General features: G+C 43.0%; 1 protein-coding gene across 1 annotated transcript in view; it reads right to left on the bottom strand.

Annotated features, from left to right (window-relative positions):
* Positions 1-12,545, bottom strand: part of CCDC60 (coiled-coil domain containing 60) — a 178,469-nt gene that overhangs the window by 75,587 nt on the left and 90,337 nt on the right. The gene's annotated exons all lie outside the window — the stretch shown is intronic.

Here is a 12,545-nt window from a genome sequence, read left to right as displayed (position 1 = left end):
CAGTGTCCATTGTAAGCAGCCTGTGGTTACATCCATTAGAGTAATGGCTTGTTTACCAATCCCAATAGGGAGAGATTTAGCATTGATGAGAAAATCCAGTACTAACAGCTGCATGTGCACAGCCTCCACTCATGAACATCCTGATTTGTCCCCACCATCATATTTGCTCCAGCTGTTCCTAAAACATGGACCTCCATGGTTCATAATGTGGGATCTGGTGCAACAGGCTGGATGTGATCCTGAACTCTGCTTGTAGCCCCACGACTGGGGACTGAGAGAAATTCATGAGATCACGATCAGATTGTACAATAGTTACAGTCACTCAGGGAACATGAATGATGTAATACACACAGCTACGATTTATTGAGCATGTACCATGTGTCAGGCATTGTTTTGAGTGTTTTGCATGTATTAACTCATTTAATCTTCACAACAGCCCTAGGAGATGGAGAAAGTATTTTTGCAATCCCCACTTTGGGGACTGGAGAAGCTAGGGAGCTTGTTCATCACCACGGAGCTTATGAGTGGTGAGTGAACCCAAGTCTGGCTCAATGCCTGCATGGGCTCACGGGACAGAAGCCCGGCCTGTGCTTGCTGTACTGAGCAGGCTCTTTCTCACTCAGCCTGGTCACCTGGTCTTTTAGAGGATGCGTCTATTAATCTTCCCTCCCTCTTCTACTCTCAGCCTAATTCCTAAAAAATGTGAAAGGAATTCTGATGCATGCATTCATTCATTCAACAAATACTTATTAAGCACTTAGTATGTTCCGGGCACTGTGCAAGGCACTGGTGATATACTAGTAAGCAAAATCAGATATGGTGCCTGTTCTTGTGGAGCCTCTAGTCAAGTGTAGGAGATGGACATAATTCAAACAACTGAGCAAAACTGCAAAATTACAAACATTAGGAAGCAGTGGAATGTGGAACAAAGAAAGGCCTTGGAGTGGATGCAAATTCCAGCTCTGCTACCAACATGCACTGTAATTGGACAAGGAAATTCATCTCTCTGGATTTGGTTTCCTTATCTGGGACATGAAGACCCTAAACTAGATTATCAATTCCCAAAGAGGCCTCTATTGACTGCCATGGCTGTGGGATGTTAATTTATGATTGTTATGCATGAGGATAAATGATTTCATTGTCAAATAACTTCAGTTGTTCTTTCATAACCTGTTGCTCCTTGCTTTTTAAGCTTTTATTTCTTGAAACATGTTCTGGTGAGATGCTGGGGTGTGCCACCCAGATTCCCCCTTCCAGACAGAGGTTCTCATTTCACCGGTTGCTGTTGCCTGCTGAGGGCTCAGAGCTGAGTTCTTCCCCAGGCATTTCCCTCAAATACAGACAGGGTACTACCTCAGTAAAGGGTAAGCCTCTTCTCTGGGGGAAATCCATATCCCATGACTGGTTCCTGCAAAGGTACAAAGCACTGGTCCTCCTGCCTCAAATAGGGACATCTCTGAAGGGTCTTCCCAGCTCTGGAGCTCCCTGTGGGATCATCTGAAGTATCTATTGTGATTGCTTCTCAGTTCAAAATTTCCTCCTGCCATATCCTACTTTCCTTACTTGCTTACAGGTGTTGCTATTAAGAGCACTTCCAATGAGCCGCCTGCATGCAAATCTCCATCTTAGAGTTTGTTTCCCAGGGAAACTAACCTACAGCAGTTGGTGCAGGAGTGGTCCTCAGAAGCAGAATCTATAATGGGATTTTGGAGCTGGATTAGCCACCATCCAACTGGCAATGAGGACTCCATCCAGTAGTGTGCTGGGTCAACTTGCACTGGCTTGTGAGAGCCAATTGTGCACATCTCATCTCAACTCCATGCTCAGTGCCATCATGTTGGTAGCTTGGAATTGACCATGGTGAGGGTATTTACACCACAGGAGTTAACACACACTATATATGAACACTTATTTTCCCTTCTGAAGATCCAGATGTTAAACACTGACAAGCACACCACTGATCCTGCCTCTGGTGGTCAGAGGAGTACTGATAGTCCAGGCATGCTGTAGCACTGCAATTGTTAAAACAGTGGTAAAATGGGATGGGGTACCTGTGGAAATAAATGCACTGGGAGGTACAATTTCTCAAGCTCATACTTTGTAAAGACCAGGCTATAGTGGTGAGGATAGTATTGACCCACTAACCGTTGTCTTTAAGAAATCAATCTGAATCCTGGAGGATCTGTTCCTGGATGAGGTGAACTTACTGTACAAAACAAGTGGATGCCAGAAGCAAAATGTGTGGTTGGAATTGGAGGTTGTAGGGCACTTCTCAAATCCTCCCCTTTCCAGACCAAAGCACCTAATCCCTTACCCATCGAGACTGTTGCCTGCTGGAAGCTCACAGCTGAGTTCCCCCCTAGGAATTGCACAAAATTTGCATGAAAGGTGCAAACCCCTTGCCTCAATGTGGGATGTCTCAGAAGGGCAATCCTAGTTTCAGAGCTCCCCTCAAGATGGGCTGAGGCCTTTTCGTGGCTGCATTGCAGTTCAACTTCTCCTCCTGCCCCAGCTAGTGTCCCCCACTCCTTCCCAGGTGTTGATTTTGAGTCCTCCCCAAAAGACCACCTGCACACAAACCTCTGTCTTAGACTCCCTTTCCCTGGGGACCCATCTTACAACATATATTAAACATCAATGGATTTTTTCTTATTAATTTATTTTTCTTAATTGAGCCATGAAAATTGTAAATACTTATGGAGTACAATGTGATATTTAGATACATTTATACAGTGCACAATGATCATATCAGGATATTTAGCATATCCATCATCTCAAACATTTATCACCTCTTTATGTTGAGAAAATTCAACACCCTCTCAATTAGCTACTTGAAGTTATACAGTGATTTATTGTTGACCCGATAAAAAAATTCAGTAAAGTTGCAGGATAAACATCAATGGATTGTATACCTAGATTTTTATTTAATTCTTTTTTCCCCTCATTGGAAAGGTCATTGGAGGTGTCTAGTCTGCCATATGACCAGAAATAGAAGTCCATGGTTTAGTTAGCAAATGCTGGGCTACATGCTTAAAGTAGGTTTCTTTACAAAGGACATTACAGAGCTCTAAAATACTACTGCACACTAGAAATCTCTGAGATGTTGTTTTAGTCCATTTCTGTTATTCTTAGTCCATTTCAGGAATACCTGAACTGAATGATTTATAAGCAAATGAAATTTATTGCTTACAGTTTTGGAGGCTGGCAAGTCCAAAGTCCAGGGAACACATTTGGTGAGGGTCTTGGTGGTGGCAACAGTATCCCAGGGGTCTCACATGGCAGGCAGAAATAGTGGAGCAGAGAGAGACTAACCTCGCATGTGGTCTTCTTTTAAAGCCCTCGGGACTACGCCCCTGACCACCATTACTAATCCATTCACTACGGCATGGTCCTATAAACTAATCACCTCTTCAAGGCTTCACTTTTCAATTACCATAATAGGATCTTCCCACCCTCAACAGTTACAGTGGGGTTAAGTTTTGGGGGGAAATTTAACCCGAGGCAGGTAGGTATGCAGTTCACAGCATTTCTCAAACTTATACGACTATAGAACACTTTCCTTCACAGTGCATTTTGTGAGCAGGGTGCCCTGCTCAACATACACTGGGAAATTTTGGGCAAGATGACCTATTCTTTTGTAGAGCTAAAACTCAGTGGGTCTCCTTAAATCATTAGCTCCCTCTGCTCATGGCTTGGGGGAACAGAGGTCAGCATTATTGCAATGATATTGAAAATGATGGAGGAGTAAAAATTGTCATTCTTTGTCATCTTTTTATCTCCTGACATTTCCTTTTCCTTTCGGTAGCTGCTCTTAACACTCCCACTGGTAAAGGAGGGATGGAAATGAACTGAATTCTGATCTGGGCATTCTCCTCTCTCTTTAGGTCTGGGGAAGTTACATATAGTTCAGGGTCTTTGTTTTGGATAACAGATTCTGTCTTTCTCTTGCATGTGCGCACGCATACACACAGGTTTAATCAACAGGAAAAATTCATCTAAGGACCCATTTACCTAAAAGTTTTGTAGGGCAGTGCAGTGACTGAGTTAACTCACTTTTTTGCCCACAAGATATGTATATCCATAGTCCTTACTATATGAGTACTCCATCTTCAATGGTGGGAAGCATATGTGTGCATGGTCCAGAACCACTGAAGCCTAGAAAGTGGAAGATCCAGACTGAGGTCCTCCAGCCATTCAGAGATGGGCAGGACCACTGGGCTCTGGATTCCCTGGCCTTGCCTCTGTTCGTAGAGCATTAGAGGGGCAAAGGAAGAGAACTGAAGCAGAACAGGGAATTTTATGTATATACTCTCATTCTTGCTCAACAACAACAACAACAGCAACAACAACAACAACAACAACAACAACAACAACAAAAATCCTTGAAAGAAGGCATTGATTCCATCCCAAGAGGAGAAACTGAGGTTCACAGAGATGAAAGGATCAGCCCAAGGTCACTCAGCTGATAAGAGACTAGTGTGGGTTTCTTTGTCTCTGACACTTGTTGACATCCATGTATCTTTTCAGATACTCTCACGATTTCCAGCATAAAAACAACAATGACTACCTTTTATTGTCCTGCTCCTACATTCCTTGCCTATATCTGTTCTCACAAATCCTAACGGTGTGAAATAGATCTTGTCATCCTTACACAGTGTACAATATCCATGTATCAAAGAAACTGAGGTCTAGAGAAGTGAATTGATTTGCTTATGGCCACCCAGCTAATAACTGGTAGAGCTGGGATTTGAACCCACAACCGACTCCAAAGCCAGCAGACTTTCAACTATACTATAGTTGTGAGCCCTCCAAGCCTGAATATAAAACTGAGCACTTTGCTTGTCATCTGGGAAAAAATTTCAGAAAACAAAGTTTTGTGCAAATCCTTATGTAACAAAAGTTTTGAGGGTTCAAGATATTTTGATGCTTAAATTTGAAACATAGTCCTCTAGTTAAGTTCCTTTTTTATGCAGGATCTTCTGAGGCAGCTCTAGCCACAAGGAAAGGAATAAAAAAGATATTTACCCTCAGTGGAGAGTGGTGCAGGAAAAGCAGAGAAGAAAACTTGCCCTAGAACCATGGTTAACTAGAGGTGTCAAAGACACACGAAGACACCAGAAACAGAGAAAAATGAGTAGGGCCTCTGGGTCACATCCAAGATGATAAAAATGCAATTAACTTGAGCCAGGTTCCTCCAGCCCACAGCAGTGACCTACCTTTTGGGTGTGCAGCTGTGTTTATCAGTTCTGGGCTAAGGACACGGGGCCAAGTGTTTGTCTTTATGGAACATACCAAGGACTCATTAATGGCCACTCACTGGCTGCAGGGTGGGGAAGATGTGATGTGGTTGGTGGGGGCGGTAGGTGGGGGGAGGACTAAGGTCTTCTTTGAATGATTCACAAGGTGCAAGTCAGAAACTTTAAGTATGTCTGCATTCAAGGTATTGGCCAGCATGTAAATCCATAATCTTAAACAATTCTGGGGCTTTAGGGCAGGGTGTCAAGTCTGGGGGAGAAAGCAATGGAAAGAATCAGGGCTGAACTTCTAAATGAAGTTCTGGGCTACAGGCTATGGATGTGGGGGTCCTGGGTGTTGAATGATAAGATGCAGAAATTATTGCAAGCAGCCAGTAAATGTCTGAGGTCAACAATAATTTCACAACAATAATAAAATTCACTGATTAAAATCTGCTTCATTTATAAAGTGAATTGGGTGAGGTCTTTTCCTCCTGCTATTCTCTTCTACTCTAACCCTCAATTTGAGTTAATAAGATGCCATTATAGATGCTGGATTTTCCTTTTGAGTCTTCTAATTTATTTATTTATTTATTTATTTTTTACTGGTTATGAATATTCATGGAGTACAGAGCAAATTGTCACCACTTGTGCCTAAGATGTGATGGCCAGATCCATACTGGCAGCATGCCCATTACCACAAATTGTGATTATACTCCCTGTCTCCCCCCAATTATTTCCCCAATTATCCCTGACCTTCCTTCCCACCCCCCTCTCCCCACTCCACTTTATATCCCTAGGTATGTTCTCTCCCTCTGCAAGTCCAACGCTTCTAATTTATAGATGACAAATAATGAAGTCCCATGTAACAATTCTAATCCATGGTGGTAGCTGCCTGGAGGGCTGGGCTGAGAAGATTTTTGAGACCAAATCTGGGCTTGAATGGAAAGAGTGCTGTGATCTATTAGTGATGTCTGCCATGGGTGCAGGAGAGTGTAGTAGGGGTCCACATGCCACATATCCGTCATCCTGAATCTAACTGTTTCAGTGCAATGATTAGTTTCATCCCTTCTTGTTTCAAAAAACGTTGGGAGAAGCTCACTACCAACCAGCTCAGACACAAACCCTATCCCAAAGTGAACACCATTAATACCATTAATACTATTAACTCACAAAACACCATTAACTCATAAAACAGCCCAAGAAATAGGGTGGGATGGTAACAGTGCAACATTTCCCCTTGATTTCTCTGCACTTTATGAACAAAGAAATCATTTTAGTCAGTCTCCTCGGCTGGCAAGCTAAGCTACTGAGGAGGGGTTTATCATAAGAGTACAAATGGGAGTGATAAGTGATATGCAAAATCTCATGGAAATTCAAGATCTAAAAATTCACAGAGAGAAGAACTGGAGATTTTCTCCAGATGACTGCTTCAGGGACCTCAACAGTAGGATTTTGAGTGTTTGGGTTGAGTGCTGGCATTACTCAGGGACTTTCTTCTCCTTGTGCTTGCTCTGTTAGCCTCTGACTTCCTGTTTGGCTTCTTCTCCATCTTTCCTCTATTTACAACATTGGCTTACCCACCATCAGTGTTTCCTTATACCTTTTGGCTTCCAAACAGCTCACTATGGCCCCACTGGCCTTCTATTCTCATAGTCTTGCAGCGTCTGCTCCCATTGCCACCTGCTTGATTCTTGAGGTACTTTCTTTTTTGTTTTGCAAATCTTTTTTTTATTGGTTATGAGTATTCATGAGATACAAAGTTGATTATCACCACTTGTGCCCAAGATGTGATGGCCAGATCCATACTGGTAGCATGCCCATTACTGCTCCCCCTTATGAGTGAGTACATGTGGTATTTATCCCTCTGTGCTTTGCTTATTTTGCTCAACATAAGCTTCTCCAAGCTCATCCATGTTGTTGTGAATGGGAGAATTTCATTCTTTTTTATGACAGAGTAGTATTCCATGGTGTATATATACACCACAGTTTCCTTATACAATCGTCCATCGATGTACTTTCCATTTCACATTCCCAAGAGTGAGACTCTGATTTATACAGATTCTCTTTTGATACTAGCTCATGTCTCAAAGGCCAGCTCAGAATTCCTATGTGACTGCAGTAGACCGACAAAATGGCCCCATGTCTCTACCCTTTAGCAATGTGACTTTGCAGCCCTTCCCATAAAGAACTGGAATCTATTCTTCCACCGTTAATCTGCACTGGATTTGTGACTGGCTTTGGCCACAAGAATATGGCAGAAGTGATGTTTTGCCAGTTCCTAGCTTAAGGTCTCACACACTTCTGTTCTTTCTCAGGACTCCATGAGAACGAGCCCTAGCTAATCTGCTTGAGAATGACACACCATGCTGTTCTGGCCAGCGCCATCCTAGACCTGCTTATAGCCAGCTGACCTCCAAACATAAGATGGAGCCCAGACAATATCAGCAAAGCCACTTACCCAATCCTCAGCTGATTACAGATGCACAAGGAGAGGCAGCTGAGACCAGAGAGCCTTTTACCTATAATCACTAAATAATGCTTACTGTTTTAAGTTACTGAGTTTTGGGACTGGTTTGTTATGCAGCAATTGCTGATTGATATAACGACTTAAGTAAACCTCTGAACTTCTCTGAGTCTCAGTTTTCTCATTTGAGAAATAAATCAACAAGACCTCTTCTGCCTGCCTCAGGGAAGATTTTAAGATGTTATGCAAATATAAATTTCAGCAAATATTTACTGAGTGCCTAGTTTATGCCAAGCACTAAGCTAGACCTTGGGGATTCCCAGGACAAGTTGACTCTGTTGTAGGGTGACATTAATATCTCCTCCTTCCAGCCACAGGCCAGTCACCAGTAAGTCAGAGTGGACATTCCTGCTTGAATGGCAGTGAAAGAGCGAGAGGTCACAGGCCCATCTGAAAGGCCTATAGCAATGGACCAGTTATCTCATCTTTTGATTTACCCCACAGATTTATATATGAACCATCTCCTTTACTCGCTTCCCCTACTAAGTTAATATACAAGCCTTCCCTCTTATTTTAACTGAGTTCTAGGGATGGGCAAGAGAATTAATTCATCCTATCACCAAAACTTGCTCAGGACCATGACAGAGGACATGACACAGTCCACGCTGTGAGAGCTCTTGCATGCTGGTGAGGGACACAGAGATGAAAAGGTATTGTAGCACATAGATGCTGGCTTTGCCTTGGCTCTCATGTCCAGTCCATAAGCCAGTGCTGTGGATCTGCCTCCAAAGAAATCCTGAATCCACTCATTTCTTCCCAGTTCACTGCTATTTCCCTGATCCAATCCACTGCCATCTCTCACCACAGCCTTCCGATTCCTCTCTACACAGTGGACGGAATGTTCTTTTAAAAATCAGATCACGTCCTTCTCTGGCTCAGAACACTCCAATGGGTTTCTACTGCACTTGGACTGAAACCCAGACTTTTTGTTGCAGCCTATAAGGCTGTGTATGATCCAGCCCTTGCCCTTCATCTCTTGCCTCTCTTTCTCTCTCTCACTCTGCTCTGGCCATACAGGCCCCCGTTCTGTCCCTCCAGGATTTCCAGCTTCTTGCAGACATTGCCACTCAATCATCTGTTATTCTCTGAAATATTCCACCTCTCTCCCCACTACATCTTTATGTGAATGGTTCTTCCTTACCATTTGGGTATCAGGCTCAGGGTTCCTTTTACAGAACCACACGTTCCTGACCACTCTAGCTAAAGTAGCAGCTTTCTTCCCACCACCACGATCTATATATCACCTTGTTTTATAGCCCCCCTCCCCATTTATTGAGTTGCTAACTTGTTTGTTGTCTTTGCCCAATTATAATGCACATTATTATCTCAGTCACCAAAGACAGGAATCTTGTCTGTTTTCTTCACCACCATGTCTCCAATATACATAGCGATGCCTGGGGTATTCCCGGTGATACCTTGTAACTCAATAAATATTTGTTGAAAAAAATAAAAGAGCAAAGAGAGCTAAGGAGGTACTGAGAAGAAGGGCATAACTCAATACAAAAAATAATTGAAAGCTTTTTCCTTTGACAAAAATTCTACCTCTGTTATGTCTAATTGCCTTGTTTCAGCTATCCACTAGAGGAAGCTGGAAAGCAAAGTCTCAGACACTTGTGTAATCTGTACACTGCTGGGGTCTGCTGCTTAGGGAAGGGGGTGTGGGGGCAGGTGGGTAATTTGTCACTGTTTATTTGCAATTGCCTGTACCTAACTAAACTTTGTCATGGGTAAATCATGGCTCCAGGTGAAATATTTCAGTTGTTTTAGTTGCAGAGATGTTTATTTTCCTTAAAACATTGGCAATAAAAAGCACCTGCAGCTTTGAAGGAAAATATGTCATCAGCTTCAAGAGTCAACCAAGAACTGGGCACATGCAGAGGCCCTGATTGTCAACTTCCACTAGGAGAAACTCAGCAATTTAGTACGGAGCGTGCTGCTTAGTGCTGCCGAACATCTGGTGGAACAGGCGAGGAGAAAAGCAGTTAGAGCTTTATTCTTTTTAGCGTCATGTTAAATTGGCCATGAAACCAGGGATGGTGCAATTGAATTATAAGAGGGCTGAAGTATTAAATACAAATCCAGGAGACAGTCAAGGTGTTTGGCTCAAGGTGGATTAGACTCTAATAGGAGGTGAAATAGACTAAAAAACAGTAAGTGGAAAAGCCAACATCTTCTTTGCTAATAATTTGCCTCTTTTAATACCAGGAGATGAGGCCACTGGGTTTGCACCTCTTGGAGAAGTGACTTCCCCTGGAAAACTGGGCGTTGCTTTCTGAAGGGGAATCGCTGATTCCTTAAATGTCAGTGGGATCTGGGGGCTGTGGCCAGATGGAACATGTTATTGTCATTTCTTGTTTTCTTGCTTGTGGCTTTTCTGTCTGGCCTTTTCCATTCTCCTCCATGTCTAGTGGGTGGACAGGCTAAGCCTGTCCAGTGAGGATGTTAAATGCTAACTTGTTTCAGAACCATGGTCAATGGTCTGGCAGGAGTGACAACAGACTCAGCTTGCCAACTGAAGGTGGCAGAAAAGCCATTGTCCTTATCACCTTGGGAAGTTCAACCTTTTGTTATTCTTGGGGCACGTCCCCAGTGGTGTGCTGGTCAATTTTTAACAACCCGCTTTCTGGGGGACAAGTAAACCCTGATTTGTAGTGTTTGCTGACTTCCATGATGTAATCACCATGGCTGATTTTGAGCTACCAATGTGACATCAGTGAACACAGAGCTGGGAAGAGATTTGCTGCAAGCACTTTTTATATAGTATTTCCACCACACAGACACTCTAACCATCACTGACGTCAAGAGCACAGATTTTAGTAAAATGTATGAAATAATTAGGAAGGGATGAGTTTCGAGTATTTGTTACCTGTGTTTTAATATAATTTATTTAATTGTAAGTTTATATAATTTAATTTTTTATTGTTGACTTTACTGTAAAAAGATATAATTTAATTTTTAACAATAGCTGTGTTTGATAATTGGCTTGCAAATTTACTGAAAATTTAGGAATGGGCTCTGGTTACAAGATGGCTCACCACTGCTTGTCACTGCCCTGGGGCTAGGTCCAGTCTTGGTATCTGGGACATAGATCAAGGCATCTATTGGCATCTTTCTCGTTATCAGCTATTTATCTAAAGTATACACAGATTATTGTGGAAACTTTAATTTCTCAGACTCTAGAGTCTCTGGTGCGTCTTTGCAGCTGGGGCTCTGGGTTAGCATCATCTGCTTGAAGGCTGATAATATTCCACTAGTAAGCCAGCATGGTCATAATGGTTGTATATGGTCAGTGTCTGTTCTGATTGATTGGTGCCCAAGAGATTCAGTATTTTGTACCTCACCTTTGATCCACCTTCCCTGCTACACCATTCCTTGTGAAGCCTGCAACATCCTCCAGGCACAGCTGTGGAGCACAGTGCAAATCCCTGCTGGGAGTCTTATCTTCAGCTGTGCAAACCTCTTCCCTTGCTGCCTACACAGATGCTGCCCCTACTCAGATAACTCTTGGCTTCTTGACTCTACCTGTCAATGGTCTCTGGGACTCCAAGATTCCCAAGGCCTTGAAATCCCTCTAACTTGGGTTCAAACACTTTAGAAGCCAATATGTCCACAACTAACAGAGGGTCCTTTTAGGTCTTGGCCATCTATTTGGACAGCCAAGTTCACATGCCATTCTTGAGCTTGGCTCTGTGTGAAACTCTGAGATGGATCCCCATTGCCTCCTTAGAGTTGGGGACATTCTCTGCGAGATTATCCCAATATTGACTATTACATTAGTCTGCTGTGGCTGCCGTAACAGCATACCACAGACTGGGCATCTTAAACAGTTCTGGAGGCTGGATGTCCAAGATCAAATTACTGGCAGGCTGGTTTCTCCTGAGGCCTCCCTCCTTGGTGTGCAGACAGCTGCCTTCTTGCTGGGTCCTCTGTGTGTGCATCCCTGGTGTCTCTTCCTCTTCTTATAAGGACACCAGTCAGATTGGATTAGGGACCCACCCTTACAACCTCATTTAACCTTAATTAACCCTTTAATGGCTCTAGCTCCAAATATAATCACACTGTGAGTTAGGGCTTCAACACATGAATTTTTGTAGGGAACAGGGCACAATTCAATCTATAATAACAATTGGGCCCTTGAAATGGGGTTGATTCAAATTAATATGTGCTCTAAGAATGAAATACATGCCAGATTTTCATTGTTCATTCTTTTTCATCATTTCACCACTTTTCATCATGTATGAAAAACAGAATTTAAAGCTTCTCATTAATACTTTTTTTATATCAACTACATGTTGAGCAATGATCATTTGGATATATTGAGTTCAATAAAATATATTGTTAGAATTACTTTTACCTGCTTCTATTTACTTTTTTTAGTGTGGCTACTCAAAAACTTAAAATTACATACACAGCTTGCATTATGTTTCCACTGAACAGTGTCTGTCCAGAGACCCTCCCAGAATGTACAAAGCCACCCCTCTTGCTGGCAAGAGGCCTCTGGGGCCCTCTCTTGACCTTTCTCTTGGTCCTTTTAACCCCTTTCCTTCTCCCCACCTTCCGTACCCACACCTTCCAGCCTCCTCCTGGGCGGTCATCAGTTCTGTCAAATTGTGCTGCTGGACAGGGCAGGGAGGAGATGCAGGTGGCAGTGGGAAAGGAGAGCTTTTGGATGATGGAGGTGAAGGGAGGAAGGGTCTCACTGTGCCTCTCATTGTGGTCTGGCTCAGAGTGGGCGACGTCTAACATAAACAGAACTTCCCTGCTGCCTGTATTACCCCGCTCAG

Source organism: Cynocephalus volans, chromosome 2 (genome assembly GCF_027409185.1).
Source record: "Cynocephalus volans isolate mCynVol1 chromosome 2, mCynVol1.pri, whole genome shotgun sequence".
Lineage (NCBI taxonomy): Eukaryota > Metazoa > Chordata > Mammalia > Dermoptera > Cynocephalidae > Cynocephalus > Cynocephalus volans.
The sequence above is the reverse complement of the archived record's forward strand: the minus strand, read 5'-3'. Positions and strand labels throughout refer to the sequence as shown.